Raw genomic sequence first — 21,811 nt, forward strand, 5'->3', positions numbered from 1 at the left:
GAAGTATTATAATGTAAGGTGTATGTAAAGTGCATGGATGCGTGAATAAGTGTGTGTGAACATGACTGAGTGAAAACTATGCAAAACTACAAAGGAACAAACAAATCATGAGCATACCTGGAGGAGCAGAGAGAGAGAGAGAGAGGGAAGTGATTAGTGAAACAGTTTAAATACTTAGAGCCCAGGTAACTCCAATCACTAACGACCCTCCTCTGCCTGCAGGAGGAACCACCCCCTGCACTGCAGAGGAGGAGCCGTGACAACATTTAATAGCCTTCTTTCTTTTTATTGATTAAATAATTTGGTTAACATATTTTTTCTTATTAAATAACTTAAATAAAACTGATGTTTTTCCATGTTATTGTCATTTTAAAGTGCTTTTACATGGTGCCAAAGTCCAGGGACAGCATTTACCACCGCAATTCAAGAATTACCCAATTGTAACCACAATTCATTCCATTTATTCACATTGTGTGCTGCCTGGAATGGTTGAGAAGTTTTTGAACCAAATCAAATCAAATTTTATTGGTCACGTGCTCTGAATACAACAGGTATTGTGACCTTATTGTGAAATGCTTACTTTACAAGCCCTTAACCAACAATGCAGTTCAAGAAATAGAGTTAAGAAAATATTTACTAAATAAATTAAAGTAAAAAATTAAATAAAAAGTAACACAATGAAATAACAATAACAAGGCTATATACAGGGGGTAACGGTTCCTAGGCTAGTGGTTAGAGCGTTGGACTAGTAACTGAAAGGGTGCAAGTTCAAATCCCCCAGCTGACAAGGTAGAAATCTGTCGTTCTGCCCCTGAACAAGGCAGTTAGCCCACTGTTCCTTGGCCGTCATTGAAAATAAGAATTTGTTCTTAACTGACTTGCCTAGTAAAATAAAGGTTTAAAAATAATAATAAAATGGTACCAAGTCAATGTGCTGGGATACAAGTTAGTCGAGGTCATTTGTAAAGGTAGGTAGGGGTAAAGTGACTATGACTGGTTAATAAACAGCGAGTAGCAGCAGTGTTAATGTAGATATTCCTGGTGGCCATTTGGACCATATCACCTCCACCCTACCGGACACCCTAGACCCACTCCAATTTGCTTACCGACCCAATAGGTCCACAGACGACGCAATCGCAACCACACTGCACACTGCCCTAACCCATCTGGACAAGAGGAATACCTATGTGAGAATGCTGTTCATCGACTACAGCTCAGCATTTAACACCATAGTACCCTCCAAACTCGTCATCAAGCTCGAGACCCTGGGTCTCGACCCCGCCATGTGCAACTGGGTCCTGGACTTCCTGACGGGCCGCCCCCAGGTGGTGAGGGTAGGTAACAACATCTCCACCCCGCTGACCCTCAACACTGGGGCCCCACAAGGGTGCGTTCTGAGCCCTCTCCTGTACTCCCTGTTCACCCACGACTGCGTGGCCATGCACGCCTCCAACTCAATCATCAAGTTTGCGGATGACACTACAGTGGTAGGCTTGATTACCATCAACGACGAGACGGCATACAGGGAGGAGGTGAGGGCCCTCGGAGTGTGGTGTCAGGAAAATAACCTCACACTCAACGTCAACAAAACAAAGGAGATGATTGTGGACTTCAGGAAACAGCAGAGGGAGCACCCCCCTATCCACATCGACGGGTCAGTAGTGGAGAAGGTGGAAAGTTTTAAGTTCCTCGGTGTACACATCACGGACAAACTGAATTGGTCCACCCACACAGACAGCGTTGTGAAGAAGGCGCAGCAGCGCCTCTTCAACCTCAGGAGGCTGAAGAAATTAGGCTTGTCACCAAAAGCACTCACAAACTTCTACAGATGCACAATCGAGAGCGTCCTGTCGGGCTGTATCACCGCCTGGTACGGCAACTGCTCCGCCCACAACCGTAAGGCTCTCCAGAGGGTAGTGAGGTCTGCACAACGCATCACCGGGGGCAAACTAACTGCCCTCCAGGACACCTACACCACCCGATGTCACAGGAAGGCCATAAAGATCATCAAGGACAACAACCACCCAAGCCACTGCCTGTTCACCCCGCTATCATCTAGAAGGCGAGGTCAGTACAGGTGCATCAAAGCAGGGACTGAGAGACTGAAAAACAGCTTCTATCTCAAGGCCATCAGACTGTTAAACAGCCACCACTAACATTTAGCGGCCGCTGCCAACATACTGACTCAACTCCAGCCACTTTAATAATTTGAATTGATGGAAATTATGTAAAAATGTACCACTAGCCACTTTAAACAATGCCACTTAATATAATGTTTACATACCCTACATTACTCATCTCATATGTATATGTATATACTGTACTCTATATCATCTACTGCATCTTGCCATCTCAATGTAATACATGTATCACTAGCCACTTTAAACTATGCCACTTTATGTTTACATACCCTACATTACTCATCTCATATGTATATACTGTACTCTATACCATCTACTGCATCTTGCCTATGCCGTTCTGTACCATCACTCATTCATATATCTTTATGTACATATTCTTTATCCCTTTACACTTGTGTGTATAAGGTAGTAGTTGTGGAATTGTTAGGTTAGATTACTTGTTGGTTATTACTGCATTGTCGGAACTAGAAGCACAAGCATTTCGCTACACTCGCATTAACATCTGCTAACCATGTGTATGTGACAAATAACATTTGATTGATTTGATTTGATTTGATGAATTGTCCAGCAGTCTTATGGCTTGAAGCTGTTAAGGAGTCTTTTGGACCTATACTTGGATGTCCGGTACCACTTGCCATGCGGTAGCAGAGAGAACAGTCTGTGACTTGGGTGTCTGGAGTCTTTGACATTTTTTTGGGCCTTCCTCTGATACCGCCTAGTATATAGGTCCTGTCTATTATTACATAACATTCATGCAGAATAATGATTCCATTAGGCCTACTGGTTTGAGTGAAATTCCATTGTCTGAGTTAATCTGACAATAAATCTTACTAATATCATCCGGTCTCTTGACAAACTTGAGCGTTGTGTCTCTGGGGTCATAGTGCTTCTCTGGCTTCTGCAGTTGAGTTGCCATCGTGTTGCTCTCTTCACTCACTGTCTCTCAGCTGCTAGTTCACTCACTGAAGGTAGTCTGTAAGACTGAGCAAGGCAACGTGCTCTCCCTCTATTATCCCCTGAACTCTTTTTCAACATCATCAGATTTCACTTTTTTTTCCATGTGACATGTTGTGTCTTTAGTCTTATTTAACTGTAGATTACATGTATATTTCTCTGAATCTGTATTATACTTCAGTATAATATCTTTATTATAGGTTATTTCATGCATGTGAAGGTGAGATGTATAGACTACCCTTCCGCCCAAAAATGTACACCGGACCAGCAAATAAAAGTATAGGCGGGACTTCCCAGGGTAGCCTACGTATCGTCATGTGTGACAGTAACCACCATTCCATCCAATTATTTCATGTGGATGAAAAAAGTCACGACCTGGCTGATGGAAACATGAAATGCCGGTACAATTGTATAAATGCCGACAGACAATTTGTTTGTTTGATATGGTGGTATCTTTTTGTGTCAGTAAAAATAATAATACGAAAAATGGCGGTGGAAATTCTGTTATATGCAAATATTAATATACAGTAATAACCATCATATCGAAGTAAACGTAGAGTCACGTGATGATATATTGTGTGGTCCTCCCACAACGACTCGGAAGAGCATTCAGTTTATTAGGTATTTAATATACATTATGATGACCTCCACAGAGTGGTGAATGTGCAAGGTGATGAGCTAGCTTGATATTATTTTCCAATAAATATCAAGGGTCTTATTCTAGTGACATGTTCGATGCTTGGCTGCCGTTTGACAAATACAAATAATGGGCGTATCGCTCTTATCCAGAATAATCTCATAATGTAGGTAGCCTGTCATCAAGCTGCCCACTCAAAAATAAACTGTAACCAGTGCCTGCAATCTGATTCAAGTTATCAGTCAATATTCCAGGGTATTTACAAACAGAACAGGAACTAAATCATCCACGTGTATTGATCTTTAGTAATGTTGCAGAAATCTGCTCTAATGCAATATACAAACCCATCGGATGTAGTGATCATAATATAATAGCCATATCTAGAAAAACAACGTTCCAAAAACTGTACCTAAAATGGTGTATAAACGATCATACAATAGATTTTGCAATAATTCCTATGTCGAAGATATGAAAAATATTTGTTAGTATGATGTGTTTAATGAGGAACATCCCAACACTGCACTTGAAGCATTTATGAAACTGCTTCTTCCAGTTACTGATAGACATGCGCCCTTCAAGAAACTGACAGTTAGAACTGCCAAATCCCCATTGATAGATGATGAATTGAAAAACTGACTGGCTGAGCGGGGTGAGGCAAAGGGAATAGCAAATAAGTCTGACAACATGGCAGTAAATTGAGAAATCACGTAACTAAACTAAACAAAAAGAAGAAGAAGAAACTATACTATGGAACAAATATACTCAGCAAAACATTTCTGGAGGGATTGGCCCTAGCCCTCACCCTCCGATCCAACAGGTCCCAGACGTGCTCAATGGGAATGAGATCCGGGCTCTTTGCTGGCCATGGCAGAACACTGACATTCCTGTCTTGCAGGAAATCACGCACAGAACGAGCAATATGGCTGGTGGCATTGTCATGCTGGAGGGTTATGTCAGGATGAGCCTGCAGGAAGGGTACCACATGAGGGAGGAGGATGTCTTCCCTGTAACGCACAGCGTTGAGATTGCCTTCAATGACAACAAGCTCAGTCCGATGATGCTGTGACACACCACGCCCAGACCATGATGGACCCTCCACCTCCAAATCTATCCCGCTCCAGCGTAAAGGCCTCAGTGTAACGCTCATTCCTTCGACGATAAACACAAATCCGACCATCACCCCTGGTGAGACAAAACCGCGACTCGTCAGTGAAGAGCACTTTTTGCCAGTCCTGTCTGGTCCAGCGACGGTGGGTTTGTGCCCATAGGCGACGTTGTTGCCGGTGATGTCTGGTGAGGACCTGCCTTACAACAGGCCTACAAGCCCTCAGTCCAGCCTCTCTCAGCCTATTGCGGACAGTCTGAGCACTGATGGAGGGAAGGCGCGTTCCTGGTGTAACTCGGGCAGTTGGTGTTGCCATCCTGTACCTGTCCCGCAGATGTTATGTTCGGTTGTACCGATCCTGTGCAGGTGTTGTTACACATGGTCTGCCACTGCGAGGACAATCAGCTGTCCGTCCTGTCTCCCTGTAGCGTGGTCTTATGAGTCTCACAGTACAGACATTGCGATTTATTGCCCTGGCGACATCTGCAGTCCTCATCCTCCTTACAGCATCCCTAAGGCACGTTCATGCAGATGAGCAGGGACCCTGGGCATCTTTCTTTTGGTGTTTTTCAGAGTCAATAGGAAGACCTCTTTAGTGTCCTAAGTTTTCATAACTGTGACCTTAATTGCATACCATCTGTAAGCTGTTAGTGTCTTAACGACAGTTCCACAGGTGCCTGTTCATTAAATGTTCATGGTTCATTGAACAAGCATGGGAAACAGTGTTTAACCTGTTTGGGCTGCAGGGGCAGTATTGAGTAGCCGGATAAAAGGTGCCCATTTCAAACGGCCTCGTACTCAATTCTTGCTCGTACAATATGCATATTATTATTACTATTGGATAGAAAACACTCTCTAGTTTCTAAAACCGTTTGAATTATATCTGTGAGTAAAACAGAACTCATTTTGCAGCAAACTTCCTGACAGGAAGTGGAAAATCTGAAATCGATGCTCTGTTCTAGGGCCTGCCTATAAATGTCCTTGATATATATCAGTATACATGCACTTCATACGTCTTCCACTAGATGCCGACAGGCAGTGAGAGAAGAAATGGAGTGTATAACTTGATCTGGGGTCGAATAAAAGATCTTTGCATGACGTGTCACCAGTTTCCTGTTTTCTGGAGAGCGCGTGAAGGGACCTGGTTTTGCCTTCTGTACAGCTGTCGTTATAGACGACTAATATCTCCGGCTTTGATTTTATTTGATACATGTGACAATATCATCGTAAAGTATGTTTTTTCAATATAGTTTTATTAGATTATTGAAATTTATTTGGGACGTTAGGCGTGTTGCGTTGTGTGCCTTTGTTCAGGAAGGAGAGCTTCGCGCTACTTTGCTAGCTTTCCGTGCTAATTGACTGGAGAAGAGGACATTCTAATCCAAACAACGATTGTTCCCGACAAAGGACCCCTTGTACAACATTCTGATGAAAGATCATCAAAAGTAGGACCCATTTTATGATGCTATTTCATATATCTGTCGAACATGTGAAATAGTCGTTTGCGCCCAGATTTTGGGTACTCTCTCGCTATACCTAAGCTGGATGTCGTAATGAAGTTATTTTTAGAATTCTAACACGGCGATTGCATTAAGAACTAGTGTATCTATCATTTCCTATACAACATGTATTTTTTAGTAACGTTTATGTATAGTTATTTGGTCAGAATAGTTGAGTGCCATAAAAATATCTGCACATTCTGGGAAAAAGATGTTACGTTAGCACAATGTATAACCACTGATTTCAGCTCTAAATATGCACATTTTCGAACAAAACATAAGTGTATGTATAACCTGATGTTATAGGACTGTCATCTGATGAAGCTTATCAAGGTTAGTCAAAAATTATATATCTTTTGCTGGTTTATTCGCTATCGCTAACGTGCCTATTGCTATAGCTAACGTGCCTTGATGAATGAATGCGGTAGTGTGGTAGGCTATTGTAGTAAGCTAATATAACGCTATATTGTGTTTTCGCTGTAAAACACTTAAAAAATCGGAAATATTGGCTGGATTCACAAGATGTTTGTCTGTAATTTGCTATACACCATCGATTTTTCAGAAATGTTTTATGATGAGTATTTAGGTATTTGACGTTGGTGTCTGTATTTACTCTGGCTGCTTCGGTCCTATTTGTGACGGTAGCTGTGATGGTAGCTGTGATGTAAAACTGATTTATACCTCAAATATGCACATTTTTCGAACAAAACATAGATTTATTGTATAGCATGTTATAAGACTGTCATCTGATGAAGTTGTTTCTTGGTTAGTTTGGTTGGTTCTTGGTTAGTTAGGTTGGCTTTGTGCATGCTACCTGTGCTGTGAAAAATGTCTGTCCTTTTTTGTATTTGGTGGTGAGCTAACATAAATATATGTGGTGTTTTCGCTGTAAAACATTTTAAAAATCGGACATGTTGGCTGGATTCACAAGATGTTTATCTTTCATATGCTGTATTGGACTTGTTAATGTGTGAAAGTTAAATATTTCTAAAAAATATATTTTGAATTTCGCGCCCTGCACTTGAAGTGGCTGTTGTCATATTGTGCCCGGCTTCGGGCTTGCAGCCCAAAGAAGTTAAACCCTTTACAATGAGGATCTGTGAAGTTATTTGGATTTTTACTAATTATCTTTGAAAGACAGGGTCATGAAAAAGGTCCGTTTCTTTTTTTCTGAGTATATAAATGATATAAATAATGACAGTAAAAAGCTCTGGAGTACTTTAAATGAAATTCAAATAATAATAAGTGCATCGATGACGTCATCCCCACAGTGACCGTACGTACCCCAACCAGAACCCATGGATTACAGGCAACATCCGCACTGAGCTAAAGGGTAGAGCTGCCGCTTTCAAGGAGCTGGACTCTAACCCAGACGCTTATAAGAAATCCCGCTATGCCCTCCGACGAACCATCAAACAGGCAAAGCATCAATACAGGACTAAGTCGAAATCATACTACACCGGCTCCAACGCTCGTCGGATGTGGCAGGGCTTGCAAACTATTACGGACTACAAAGAGAAGCACAGCCGCCAGCTGCCCAGAGACACGAGCCCACCAGACAAGCTAAATAATTTATATGCTCCGTTCGAGGCAAGCAGCACTGAAGCATGCATGAGAGCCTCAGCTGTTCCGGACGATTGTGTGTTCACACTCTACGTAGACGATGTGAGTAAGACCTTTAAACAGGTCAATATTCACAAGGCCGCAGGGCCAGACAGATTACCAGGATGTGTACTCCAAGCATGCGCTGACCAACTGGCAAGTGTCTTCACTGACATTTTCAAACTGTCCCTGACCGAGTCTGTAATACCAGCATGTTTCAAGCAGACCAACATAGTCCCTGTGACCAAAAACACCAAGGTAACCTGCCTAAATGACTACCGACCTGGAGCACTCACGTCTGTAGCCATGAAGTGCTTTGAAAAGCTGGTCATGGCTCACATCAACACCATTATCCCAGAAACCCTAGACCTACTCCAATGTCATTAGCGCCCCAACAGAGCCACAGATTATGCAATCTCTATTGCACTCCACACTGCCCTTTCCCACCTGACAAAAGGAACACCTATGTGAGAATGCTATTCATTGACTACCGCTCAACATTCAACACCGTAGTGCCCTCAAAGCTCATCACTAATCTAAGGACCCTGGGACTAAACACCTCCCTCTGCAACTGGATCCTGGACTTCCTGACGGGTCGCCCCCAGGAGGTAAGGGTAGGTAACAACACATCTGCCACGCTGATCCTCAACACGGGGGCTCCTCAGGGGTGCATGCTCAGTCCCCTCCTGTACTCCCTGTTCAACCATGACTGCATGGCCAGGCACGACTCCAACACCATCATTAAGTTTGCCGATGACACGACACTGTCATCGTCACCGACAACGATGAGACAGCCTATAGGGAGGAGGTCAGAGATCTGGCAGTGTGGTGCCAGGATAACTAACCTCTCCTTCAACATGATCAAGACAAAGGAGATAATTGTAGACTACAGGAAAAGGAGGACCGAGCATGCCACCATTCTCATCTACGGGGTTGTAGTGAAGCAGGGTGAGAGCTTAAATTCCTTGGTGTCCACATCACTAACAAACTATCCTGGTCCAAACCCACCAAGACAGTCGTGAAGAGGGCACGACAATGCCTATTCCCCCTCAGGAGACTATAAAGATTTGGCATGGGTCCTCAGATCCTCAAAAAGTTCTACAGCTGCACCATCAAGAGCATCCTGACTGGTTGCATCACTACCTGGTATGGCAACTGCTCGGCCTCCAACCGCAAGCCACTACAGAGGGTTGTGCGTAAGGCTCAGTACATCACTGTGGCCAAGCTTCCTGCCATCCAGGACCTCTATACCAGACGATGTCAGAGGAAGGCCCTAAAAATTGCCAAATACTCCAGCCACCCTAGTCATTGACTGTTCTCTCTGCTACCGCACGGCAAGCGGTACCGGAGTGCCAAGTCTAGGTCCAAAAGGCTTCTTAACAGCTTCTACCCCCAAGCCATAAGACTCCTGAACAGCTAATCAAATGGCTACCCGGACTATTTGCATTGTCCCCCCCCCCCCCCCCCCCATTTTTACACTGCTGCTGCTCTCTGTTTATTACCCATGCATAGTCACTTTACCTCTACCTACATGTACATATTACCTCAATTACTTTGACTAACCTGTGCACATTGACTCTGTACCGGTACCCCCTGTATATAGCCTCTCTACTGTTATTTTATTGTTTATTTTATTTTAATTTGTAATTTTATTTTTTGTAAATACTTGAACACTTATTTTTCTTAAAACTGCATTGTTGGTTAAGTAAGTAAGTAAGCATTTCACTGTAAGGTCTACACCTGTTGTATTCGGCGCATGTGACAAATACAATTTGATTTGATTTTTGATAAGCACTGTAGTTTTGAGTTCCACAAAGTAGGTCTGGAAGAGGTGAAAAAAATTGCTATCTATAAATGGATGGTAAATTGCTGAGGTTGGTAGTGCAATACATTGCAATACATTGTGACTCCTGTTTGCCACATTTTCAATTTAATAATAAGCCTAGAAGACGGTGTGTGCCCTCAGACATGGAGGGAGGCAAAGGTCATTCCACTACCCAAGAATAGCAGAGCACCCTTTAATGGTGTAATGGTTCAAACAGCCGGCCAATCAGCCTGTTACAAGTGCTTAGCAAACTTTTGGAGAAAAATATTGTTTGATCAAATACAAAGATATTTTACTGAAAACAAATGAACAATTGTTACGTGCCTCCTAATGGAGGGAGGTGCAGGAATCAGGAGCAGGAGAGCAAGGAAATCCCAGTGGCAAAAAATGGTTTAATGAGCAGTCCTAACTCAATTACAACAATGGGACTGAAACACGCCCAAACGAGGTCGCCACACACACAGGGAATAAAGCGCTACACACGGAGGAGAAACCTCTACTCCTAAACTCAAATACCAAACGGCACAACTGCCGAGAGAAAAGAAAACCCTGTGGTGCAGACACGCACCCCTAAATAACGTGACCACAGAGAAACAATCCCGCACAAAGACTAGCAGGCAGCGGAGGTAAATATACCCACCGAAATCAACTAATAAGACACCGGTGTAAACAATACAGACAGACACAAACGAAAAGGAAAAATGGATCGGTGGCAGCTTAAACGACCGCCGAGCACAGCCCGAACAGGGAGAGGAGCCACCTTCGGTGGAAGTTGTGAGAGTATCCCCCCTCACGCGCGGCTCCCACAGCGCGCCGACGCCGGCCTCGAGGACGACCCGGAGGACGAGGCGCAGGGTGATCCGGATGGAGGTGGTGAAACTCACTCAGTAGAGATGGGTCCAAGACGTCCATCACCGGCACCCAGCATCTCTCCTACCGACCGTACCCCTCCCAATCCACGAGGTACTGCAGGCCCCTCACCCAGCGCCTGGAATCCAGTATGGAACGCACTGTGTATGCCGGGGGCTCCTCAATGTCCAGGGGGGGCGGAGGGACCTCCCGCACCTCAGCTCCTTGAAGCGGACCAGCCACCACCAGCCTGAGGAGAGACACATGAAACAAGGGGTTAATTCGGTAATAAGGGGAGCTGTAACCTATAAAACACCTCGTTTATTCTCCTCAGGACTTTAAATGGCCCCACAAACCACGGACCCAGCTTCCGGCAGGGCAGGCGGAGGGGCAGGTTTGAGGTCGAGAGCCTCACTGCGGTGGCGGTCAGCGCTCGCTTTCTGCCGCCCTTCGGCCCGTTTCAGGTGCCCGTGGACGGCCTCCCAGGTTTCCTTCAAGCGCTTCACCCAGTCCTCCACCACAGGAGCCTCTTTCTGGCTCGGATGCCACGGTACCAGGATCGGCTGATACCCCAACACGCACTGAAAAGGCGAAAGGTCAGTTGAGGAGTGACGTAGTGAGTTCTGGGCCATCTCTGCCCATGGAATGTACCTTGCCCACTCCCCTGGTCGGTCCTGGCAGTACGACCGCAGAAACCTCCCCATATCCTGTTTTACTCTCTCCACCTGCCCATTACTCTCGGGGTGAAAACCAGAGGTCAGGCTGACCGAGACCCCCAGACGCTCCATGAACGCCCTCCAAACCCGGGACGTGAACTGGGGACCCCGATCAGAAACTATGTCCTCAGGCACCCCGTAGTGCTGGAAGACGTGAGTGAACAGGGCCTCCGCAGTCTGTAGGGCCATTTGGAGGCCGGGCGAAGGGAGGAGACCACAGGACTTAGAGAACCGATCCACAACGACCAGGATCGTGGTGTTACCCTGGGACGGAGGAAGATCGGTCAGGAAGTCTAACGACAGGTGTGACCAAGGCTGCTGTGGAACGGGGAGGGGATGTAACTTCCCCCTGGGCAGGTGTCTAGGAGCCTTGCACTGAGCGCACACTGAACAGGAGGAGACATAGACCCTCACGTTCTTAGCTAAAGTGGGCCACCAGTACCTCTCCCTAAGGTTTTGCACCGTCCTATCGATACCCGGATGACCAGAGGAGGGTAACGTGTGTGCCCACCGAATCAACCTATCACGGACACCAAGCGGGACGTACCTCTGTCCAGCTGGACACTGAGGTGGAGTAGGCTCTGACCAAGATGCCCGCTCGATGTCCGCTTCCACCTCCCACACTAAAGGCGCCACCAGACAAGAGGCCGGAAGTATGGGGGTGGTATCGATGGACCGCTCCTCTGTATCGTACAGACGGGACAGTGCATCTGCCTTAGCGTTCTGGGAACCTGGTCTATACGATATAGTAAATCTGAATCTGGTGAAAAACATGGCCCACCTTGCCTGGCGAGGGTTCAGTCTCCTCGCCGCCCGGATGTACTCCAGATTACGGTGGTCGGTCCAGATGAGGAAAGGGTGTTGAGCCCCCTCAAGCCAATGTCTCATTTACATTTACATTTACATTTAAGTCATTTAGCAGACGCTCTTATCCAGAGCGACACCTTCAGGGCTTTTACGACAGCCAGCAACTCCCGGTCCCCCACGTCATAGTTTCGCTCCGCCGGGCTGAGCTTCCTCGAAAAAAAAGCACAGGGGCGGAGCTTCAGTGGCGCGCCCGAGCGCTGTGAGAGCACAGCTCCAATCCCAGCCTGGAATGCGTCCACCTCCACCATGAATGCCAAAGAGGGATCCGGATGAGCCAACACGGGAGCCTCGGTAAACAGAGTCCTCAAGCGACAAAACGCTCTGTCTACCTCAACCGACCACAGCAGACGCACCGGTCCCCCCTTCAGCAGTGAGGTAATGGGAGCAGCCACCTGCCCAAAACCCCGGATAAACCTCCGGTAATAGTTGTCAAACCCTAAAAACCGCTGCACCTCTTTTACCGTGGTGGGAGTCGGCCAATTACGTACGGCTGCAATGCGGTCACACTCCATCACCAACCCAGATGTGGAAATGTGATAACCCAGGAAGGAGACGGCCTGTTGGCAGAACACGCATTTCTCCGCCTTGACGTACAGGTCATGCTCCAACAGTCGCCCAAGTACTCTGCGCACCAGGGACACGCGCACGGCGCGTGTGGCGGATTATATCAGAATGTCATCAATATACGCCACCACACCCTGCCCGTGCAGGTCCCTGAGAATCTCGTCTACGAAGTATTGGAAGACTGTTGGGGCATTCTTCAACCCATACGGCATGGCGAGGTACTCATAATGGCCGGATGTGGTACTAAATGCTGTCTTCCACTCATCTCCCTCCCGGATACGCACCAAGTTATACGCGCTCCTGAGATCCAGTTTTGTGAAGAAGCGTGCTCCATGAAATGACTCCATCGCCGTAGCGATGAGAGGCAGCGGGTAACTGTACCCCACCATGATAGAATTTAGACCTCTATAGTCAATGCACGGACGCAGACCTCCCTCCTTCTTCTTCACAAAAAAGAAACTCAAGGAGGCAGGTGACGTGGATGACCGAATGTACCCCTGCCTCAGAGATTCAGAGACATATGTTTCCATAGCCACCGTCTCCTCCTGTGACAGGAGATACACGTGACTCCTGGGGAGTGCAGAGTTTACCTGGAGGTTTATCGCACAATCCCCTCGTCGATGGGGTGGTAATTGGTTCGCCCTCTTATTACAGAAGGCGATAGCCAAATTGGCATATTCGGGGGGAATACGCACGGTGGTGCTTTGGTCTGGACTCTCCACCGTCGTTGCACCAATGGAAACTCACACACACCTACCTGAGCACTCCTCTGACCACCCCTTTAGAGCCCTATGTTGTCACGAAATATTGGGGTTGTGAAAGGCCAACCAGGGAATCCCCAGCACCACTGGAAACGCAGGTGAATCAATGAGGAAGAGACTAATGCTCTCCTCGTGATCCCCCTGTGTAACCATGTCCAGTGGACCCGCGGCCTCCCTGACCACCCCTCACCCTAATGGTCGACTATCTAGGGAGTGCACATGGTTTGTCCATCTGAACCAGGGGAATCCCTAACCTATGCGCGAAACCGCGGTCCATGAAATTCCCCGCTGCGCCTGAATCTACTAGCGCCTTATGCTGGGAATGGGGAAAAAACTCAGGGAAAGAGATTAACACATACATGTGACCAACAGGGTCTCTGGGTGAGCCTGGTGCTGATTCACCTGGGGTGCCCGAACAGTACGCGACCTGCCGTCTCGACTCCTAGACGAGCTCCTCCAGCACTGGTCAGCAGTGTGCCCTCTCTGACCACTCCCAGTGCAGGAGCAGGCTCCTCCTCCGATCGCCCTTGCTGCAGCACCCCCTAACTCCATGGGGGTTGGAGCGGAGGCGCTGGTGGGTGGGCCCTGTCGTTCCACCCTGCGCCGGCGGCCAAGGTCCTGAACTCCAGCGCGAAGTCTTGAGCGCTCCTCATAGACGGAACAGACGGAACAGACGCTCACCCGTGGTTGGACACGGCCCGGAAGCAGCGGGTGAACTCTGGGTAGTGGTCCCTCGCCGAATCTGGCCCACTCCAGAGCTTTGCCTGACAGGCAGGAGACGAGCGCGTTCACGCTCTCACCTCCCGAAGGAGTCGGGTGCACGGTTGCCAGGTAAAGCTCCAGCTGGAGCAAAAAACCCTTGCACCCGGCAGCCGTCCCATCGTACTCCCTCGGGAGCGCGAGCCGAATACCGCTGGGGCAGGATGGTGCCGGAGAAGGTGGTGGTGCTGGTTGGAGTGTGGCCGGTGGAGGGGCAGGCCACCCCTCTCCCATCTCTCCATCGTCGCCATCACTTGATCCATAGCGGTCCCGAGACGATGGAGAACGGTGGCGTGATGTTGCACGCGCTCCTCCATGGAAGTGGAGAGCGTGTCAGCTCCTGCTGATTCCATAGAGTGGTGCGGGATTCTGTTATGTGCCTCCTAACGGAGGGAGGTGCAGGAATCAGGAGCAGGAGAGCAGGGAAATCCCAGTGGCAAAAATGGTTTAATGAGCAGTCCTAACTCAATTACAACAATGGGACTGAAACACGCCCAAACGAGGTCGCCACACACACAGGGAATAAAGCGCTACACACGGAGGAGAAACCTCTACTCCTAAACTCAAATACCAAATGGCACAACTGCCGAGAGAAAATATAACGTAACCACAGAGAAACAATCCCGCACAAAGACTAGCAGGCAGCGGAGGTAAATATACCCACCGAAATCAACTAATAAGACACAGGTGTAAACAATACAGACAGACACAAACGAAAAGGAAAAATGGATCGGTGGCAGCTAGTAGGCCGGTGACGACGACCGCCTAGCACCGCCCGAACAGGGAGAGGAGCCACCTTCGGTGGAAGTCGTGACAACAACAAGACGTTCAGCATGCTTATAGGGAAGGGCACTCAACATGCTCGGCACTGACACAAATGACTGATGATTGGCTGAAAAAAAGTCATAGTCAGAAGATTGTGGGAGCTGTTTTGTTAGATTTCAGTGCAGCTTTTGACATCATTAATCATAACTTATTGCTGAAAAAAATGTAGGTGTTATTGATTTACATCCTGCTAAATGTAAAATGTATTTAAAAAAAACTAAAAACACACTCGCTCAACGCAAAACCTCATTTAGATCTATTATTGAATAATGTGGCTATTGAGCAAGTTCAGGAGACTAAGCTGCTGGATGTAACCATAGATAGTTAGCTGTCATGGTCAAAACATATAGACTCAATGGTTGCTCAAATGTGAAGAGGTCTGTCCACGATAGGGCTTTGCTCTGCCTTCTTGACATCTCAGTCAACCAGACAGGTCCTACAGGCCTTAGTTTTGTGGCACTACTGCCCAGCTGTTTTATCATGTGCGGCAAAGACGGTAGGCTATGTGTGACGTTTTAAATGTACAGTAATCCCTCGTTTATCGCGGGGGTTACGTTCCGAAAATGACCCGCGATAAGTGAAATCCGCGAAATAGAATTTTTTTTTTTTTTACAATTAGCAACTATTACATGTATACAAATACAGTGACTCACGTGTAGGCCGTTTCGTCGACATTATGGGTTTAGGAGATGTTCGAAATTACAAGATAATTTGGCCAATTTAATGTAAATTTGCCAAGCTGTTTTATGTACGTACACATAACTGCACGAGACGACAAAATGATAGCACAATTCGTAGCATGTTTTGATACAAGAAGCGGGAGTGAGTTTTTAGCGAATCAGAATGCAGAGCACAATGCACCAAAAAAAAAAAAAAAATGCATTATGAAAATCCGCGAAATAGCGAATCCGCGATAAGTGAACCGCGAAGTGGCGAGGGATCACTGTATGTAGTTCAGTCCTTGACTGATAATGTTCTGTACTGTGTATTATATAGTTTTTTCATGTGGACCCCAGAAAGAGTAGCTAATGATTTTGCAGCAGCTAATGGGGATTCTAATCCATACCAAATACCAAATACCTTCGCTGTATCTAAGAGCTGTTGGCTAGAGCGCATGTGCCAAAACCAGAGCGGGCACATTTTCTATATAACGCTACAGTTTTTGTGACAAAAACGTTAGTAGTGTTGAAAATGGCATGGAAACTTCTATTTAACTTGTATTTTTCATTCAGTACGCCATCACGCACATCCTTTTATCAGAAAAAAATTCTGTTAATAGGAACACATCTCTGGTGGGAGATTCTAAAATATTTTTGTGAAAATTGTCACAAATTGGATGGAAACCTGGTAATTGGATGGAAACCTAGCTAGTAACCAGGTTTCCATCCAACCTTTTTATGCAAGTAAAGCACAAGTAAAACACGTCATGACAGGCCTGCTGGAAACAGAATTTAAACTTTCCAAATGTCGACAAAACAAAATACGCTAGGCAAGGTGGAATCTTTTTGAGAGTGTAAAATGAAATATTATCAGGAATCAAGGTAAGACCCAGATGCAGACACGTTGAATAAACAATGGTTTAACAGTCCAAAGGGGCAGGCAAGAGACAGGTCAAGGCAGGCAGGTGTCAATAATCCAGAGATGGGGCAAGGATACAGGTCAGCAGGCAGGCTCAGGGGTCAGGGGCAGGCAGAGTGGTCAGGCAGGTGGGTACAGAGACGGGACAGGCGAGGGTCAAAACCAGGAGGGCGAGAAAAAGAGAGGCTGCGAAAAAAAACAGGAGCTGACAGGACAAAAGTTGTTAAGCTTGACAAACAAGACAAACTGGCAACAGACAAACAGAGAACACAGGTATAAATACACAGGGGATAATGGGGAAGATGGGCGACACCTGGAGGGGGGTGGAGACAAGCACAAAGACAGGTGAAACCGATCAGGGCGTGTCAAATATGGGAGAAATGACATTGGAAACTCATATCGAATTAAACTTGGAGTCATGGGATGACATGTTGTGTGGTCCACCCACCACGAGTTGTCGGGAAAGCATGAAGTTTATTAGGCTACAGATTAAATAAATGATGATGAACTTCACAGGGTGGTGAAAGTGCAAGGTGATGAGCTTGATGCACCTTTCCAATAAATATCTCTGCTGCTGTTTGACAAATACAAATAATCTCTCTCTTTTGTCCATAATAATCTCATCATGTAGGCTATAGTATACCCACACTGTATCTGTGAGCTGTTGGCTAGAGTGCAAGTGCCAAATGCCGATAGCAGAGTAGGCACATTAAACAAAATTAAGCTACCGTCGGTAAAGAGGTAGGTAGGAAAACTATGCAATGCAGAATATTTCCATGTTTGGTGGCAAGCAATTCCATGTTTGCCACCATAAACCTGATGTGAGAGTGTTAACATGATGGCAAAGACAACTAGTCATTACAAAGATAGTCATGACATGGAGATATTTTATGATGAATTGTAACTTTCTCCTCTTTACGTAGATCTGCAGAGCCTGCAGCTGACATACACAAGCAAGACTCTGAAGGACTCATGTCGTCTCAACCGACTGTGGGATCAGTGGTGCAGTTATCGGGGGCGGAGAGCTTGACAAACTTCCACTAGACGCATGAACGCATGAAAAAATCATCTGTCCTCGGCTGCAACACTCACTACTGAGTTCCAAGTTGCCTCTAGAAGCAACGTCACACAAGCCTAAGATCACCATGAGCAATGTCAAGTGTCTGCTGGAGTGGTGTAAAGCTCGCCGACATTGGACTCTGGAGCAGTGGAAACACGTTCTCTGGAGTGATGAATCACGCTTCACCATCTGGCAATCTGACGAACGAATCTGGGTTTGGTGGATGCTAGGAGAACGCTACCTGCCCCAATGCATAGTGCCCACTGTAAAGTTTGGTGGAGGAGGAATAATGGTCTGGGGCTGTTTTTCATGGTTCGGGCTAGGCCTCTTAGTTCCAGTGTATGGAAATCTTAACGCTACATTATACAATGACATTCAACATGATTCTGTGCCTCCAACTTTGTGCTCCCGTGCACAAAGAGAGGTCCATACAGAAATGGCTTGTCAAGATCGGTGTGGAAGAACTTGACTGGCCTGCACAGATCCCTGACCTCAACCCCATCGAACACCTTTGGGATGAATTTGGATTGCCTACTGCGATCCAGGCTTAATCGCCCAACATCAGTGCCCAACCTCACTCATGCTCTTGTGTCTGAATGGAAGCAAGTCCCCGCAGAAATGTTCCAACATCTAGTGGAAAGCCTTCCCAGAAGACTGGAGGCTATTATAGCAGAAAAGGGGAGACCAACTCCATATTAATGCCCATGATTTTGGAATGAGATATTCAACCAGCAGGTGTCCACATATTTTTGGTGATGTAGTGTGTCAACCATTTTATGTGAGGGCCTTTTGTCTGATGATCAAGGTATACCTATCAGAGATCTCAGTTGACTTATCAATACCTATAAAATGGGTTGTTTGGATCCAGGATGCTGATTGGACAAGCAGCGTCCCAAGCCGTTCTGTATTGGCCATCACAGACACACCTATGCCTGCTATCAGTTCCATCTGAAAATGATCACTGCACCTCCATAAGAATATCATGTTTATGTTGCTGTCCTAGTCATCTCTTGTATTTACTAACTCTCAAATGGTTTACCCTTTCTTCCAGCGTAGCTTTTAGTTTGCTACAGCGGGGGTTTAATAAAAGCCTCACTCTCATCCAGTCCTACGTCGGATTCAATGTTTTACTTTTGAATTTTGATAATCTGTACAATACATAGAGAGTGAAAGGTGGGCAGATAAGACGAGACCATTTTTTTCTGAGCTAGGCGAAATCACATCATTATCATGGACAAATCCAAGTAAAAGCGAATAGGAAAAGCTAAAACAAACAAAAATGCAGTTCAGTGTACTTTCATTTCATGTACAGTGTTTGACGTGACTGAGTTAGCTAAAGTTGGCTGGCTAGCTAGCAGGTGACAAGAACTTTATTCAGCACATAGCAACCATTTTTGTTTAGACCTTGCATAGAAACTATGCAAAAATAATGGAAGGACTGGGTCGCGTCTGTAGCAACATGACCAAAATAACTAATAACCAGATTTTTGTCCGAACTACATCATCTGATGGAAGAATGAAATTGTATGAATTTATTAATCAAAATAACGTTCAATTAAATTATTTATGTTATTTGAATATGTTGGTACATATTCAAATAATGTTGGTACATTATTTGAATATGTACAGTACAGCTTATTGTGCCTTATTTAAACAATAATACATAAGAAGGCCATGTGTTATACATAAGAAGGCCATGTGTTATTACATTTTTAACATGGCTGAGATATGGTCGTAGCCACAAGGCGAAGCCCGAGTTGAGGGCCGGCATACCGTGCCAATATCCTCCAAACACCGGCTTCGAGGACATTATCACTTTTATACAATGGGGTAGCTACATATTCAAATAATAGCTGCATTTCGTTTTGTTTTACCTGTTTTCTATTGAAATGTCTTTGTATATATCCATAAAATTTATGCCAGATGATTTATGACTTCGACTGGCTGAGAAAAGCTGCCTGCCTTTCTGTCTAGTACCGACTTCAAACCCAGACAAGTTCATTACTATGGGAAAACTGGAGATCAAATTTTTATATTGAAACAATGTTGTCAATGTCGGAGAAACAGACAGCAAGGTTTATACAAATCTCCACTGTTGAAAACCAAATGCTAGTCTATAAGAAATGGGAGATAATGTCTAGATGCTTTTACAGTGGAGATCAAGTTAATAAATTGTCTGGCTGGGCTGATGAAACTAGATTGCCCACAATAAGTTAGGTGAATTTTGGCACATTCCTCCAGACAGAGCTGGTGTAACTGAGTCAGGTTTGTAGGCCTCCTAGCTCACACACGCTTTTTCAGTTCTGCTCACAAATTTTCTACATGATTGAGGTCAGGGCTTTGTGATGGCCACTCCAATACCTTGACTTTGTTGCCCTTAAACCATTTTGCCACAACTTTGGAAGTATGCTTGGGGTCATTGTCCATTTGGAAGACCCATTTGCGACCAAGCTTTAACTTCCTGACTGATGTCTTGAGATGTTGCTTCCATATATCCACATAATTTTCTTTCCTCCTGATACCATCTATTTTGTGAAGTGCACCAGTCCCTCCTGCAGCAAAGCACCCCCACAACATGATGCTGCCACCCCCGTGCTCCACGGTTGGGATGGTGTTCTTCGGCTTGCAAGCCTCCCCCTTTTTCCTCCAAACATAACGATGGTCATTATGGCCAAACAGTTCTATTTTTGTTTCATCAGACCAGAGGACATTTCTCCAAAAAGTACGATCTTTGTCCCCATGTGCAGTTGCAAACCGCAGTCTGTTTTTTTATGGAGGTTTTGGAGCAGTGGCTTCTTCCTTGCTGTCGATACAGGACTCGTTTTACTGTGGATATAGATACTTTGTACCTGTTTCCTTCAGCATCTTCACAAGGTCCTTTGCAGTTGTTCTGAAATTTATTTGCACTTTTCGCACCAAAGTATATTCCTCTCTAGCAGACAGAACGTGTCTCCTTCCTGAGCGGTATGACGGCTGCGTGGTCCCATGATGTTTATACTTACGTACTACTGTTTGTACAGATGAACATGGTACCTTCAAACGTTTGGAAATTGCTCCCAAGGATGAACTAGACTTGTGGAGGTCTACAATTTTTATCTTGTCTGATTTCTTTGGATTTTCTCATAATGTCATAAGAGGCACTGAGTTTGAAGGTAGGCCTTGAAATACATCCGCAGGCACACCTCCAATTGACTCAAATGATGTCAATTAACCTATCAGAAGCTTCTAAAGCCATTTTCTGGAATTTTCCAAGCTGTTTAAAGGCACAGTCAACTTATTGTATGTAAACTTCTGACCTACTGAAATTGTGATACAGTGAATTATAAGTGAAAGAATATGTCTGTAAACAATTGTTGGACAAATGACTTCTGTCATGCACAAAGTAGATGTCCTAACCGACTTGCCAAAACTATAGTTTGTTAACAATACATTTGTGGAGTGGTTGAAAAACTAGTTTTAATGACTCCAACCTAAGTGTATGTAAACTTCCGACTTCAACTGTAGGTATTTCATTATCATAGCTTTAGCCGGTGGTAAATTGTGGATTATAAACTGGGTGGGTCGAGCCCTGAATGCTGATTGGTTGAAAGCTGTGGACCATACCACAGGTATGACAGAGCATTTATTTTTACTGCTCTAATTACGTTGGTAACCAGTTTATAATAGCAATAAGGCACCTCAAGGGTTTGTGGTATATGGCCAATATACCACGGCTAAGGGCTGTATCCAGGTCCGTAGCCGTGGTATATTGGCCATATACCACAGCCCCTTGGGCCTGCTTAAATACACTGGCTGGAATGCAGTTTTAACCAATCAGCATTCAGGATTAGACCCACCCATTGTATAATGCTTAATTATACATTATACTGATAATGATTTGGCCATAAACTAGCAGTGGGTAGCTATTAGTTTAGTTTATTTGCACAAATAGAAAGACAATTTGTAAAAAACTAGCTATTTAAACAAAACAAACTTATTTTAAGGTAAAGAGCAATCTAACTTTGTGTTGTCTGTGAACTGTACATGAGTTGGTACCTTTGCATGGTTTTAAGTCACAGACTGATTGATC

This window comes from Salvelinus alpinus, chromosome 31 (assembly GCF_045679555.1).
Source record: "Salvelinus alpinus chromosome 31, SLU_Salpinus.1, whole genome shotgun sequence".
Taxonomy (NCBI): domain Eukaryota; kingdom Metazoa; phylum Chordata; class Actinopteri; order Salmoniformes; family Salmonidae; genus Salvelinus; species Salvelinus alpinus.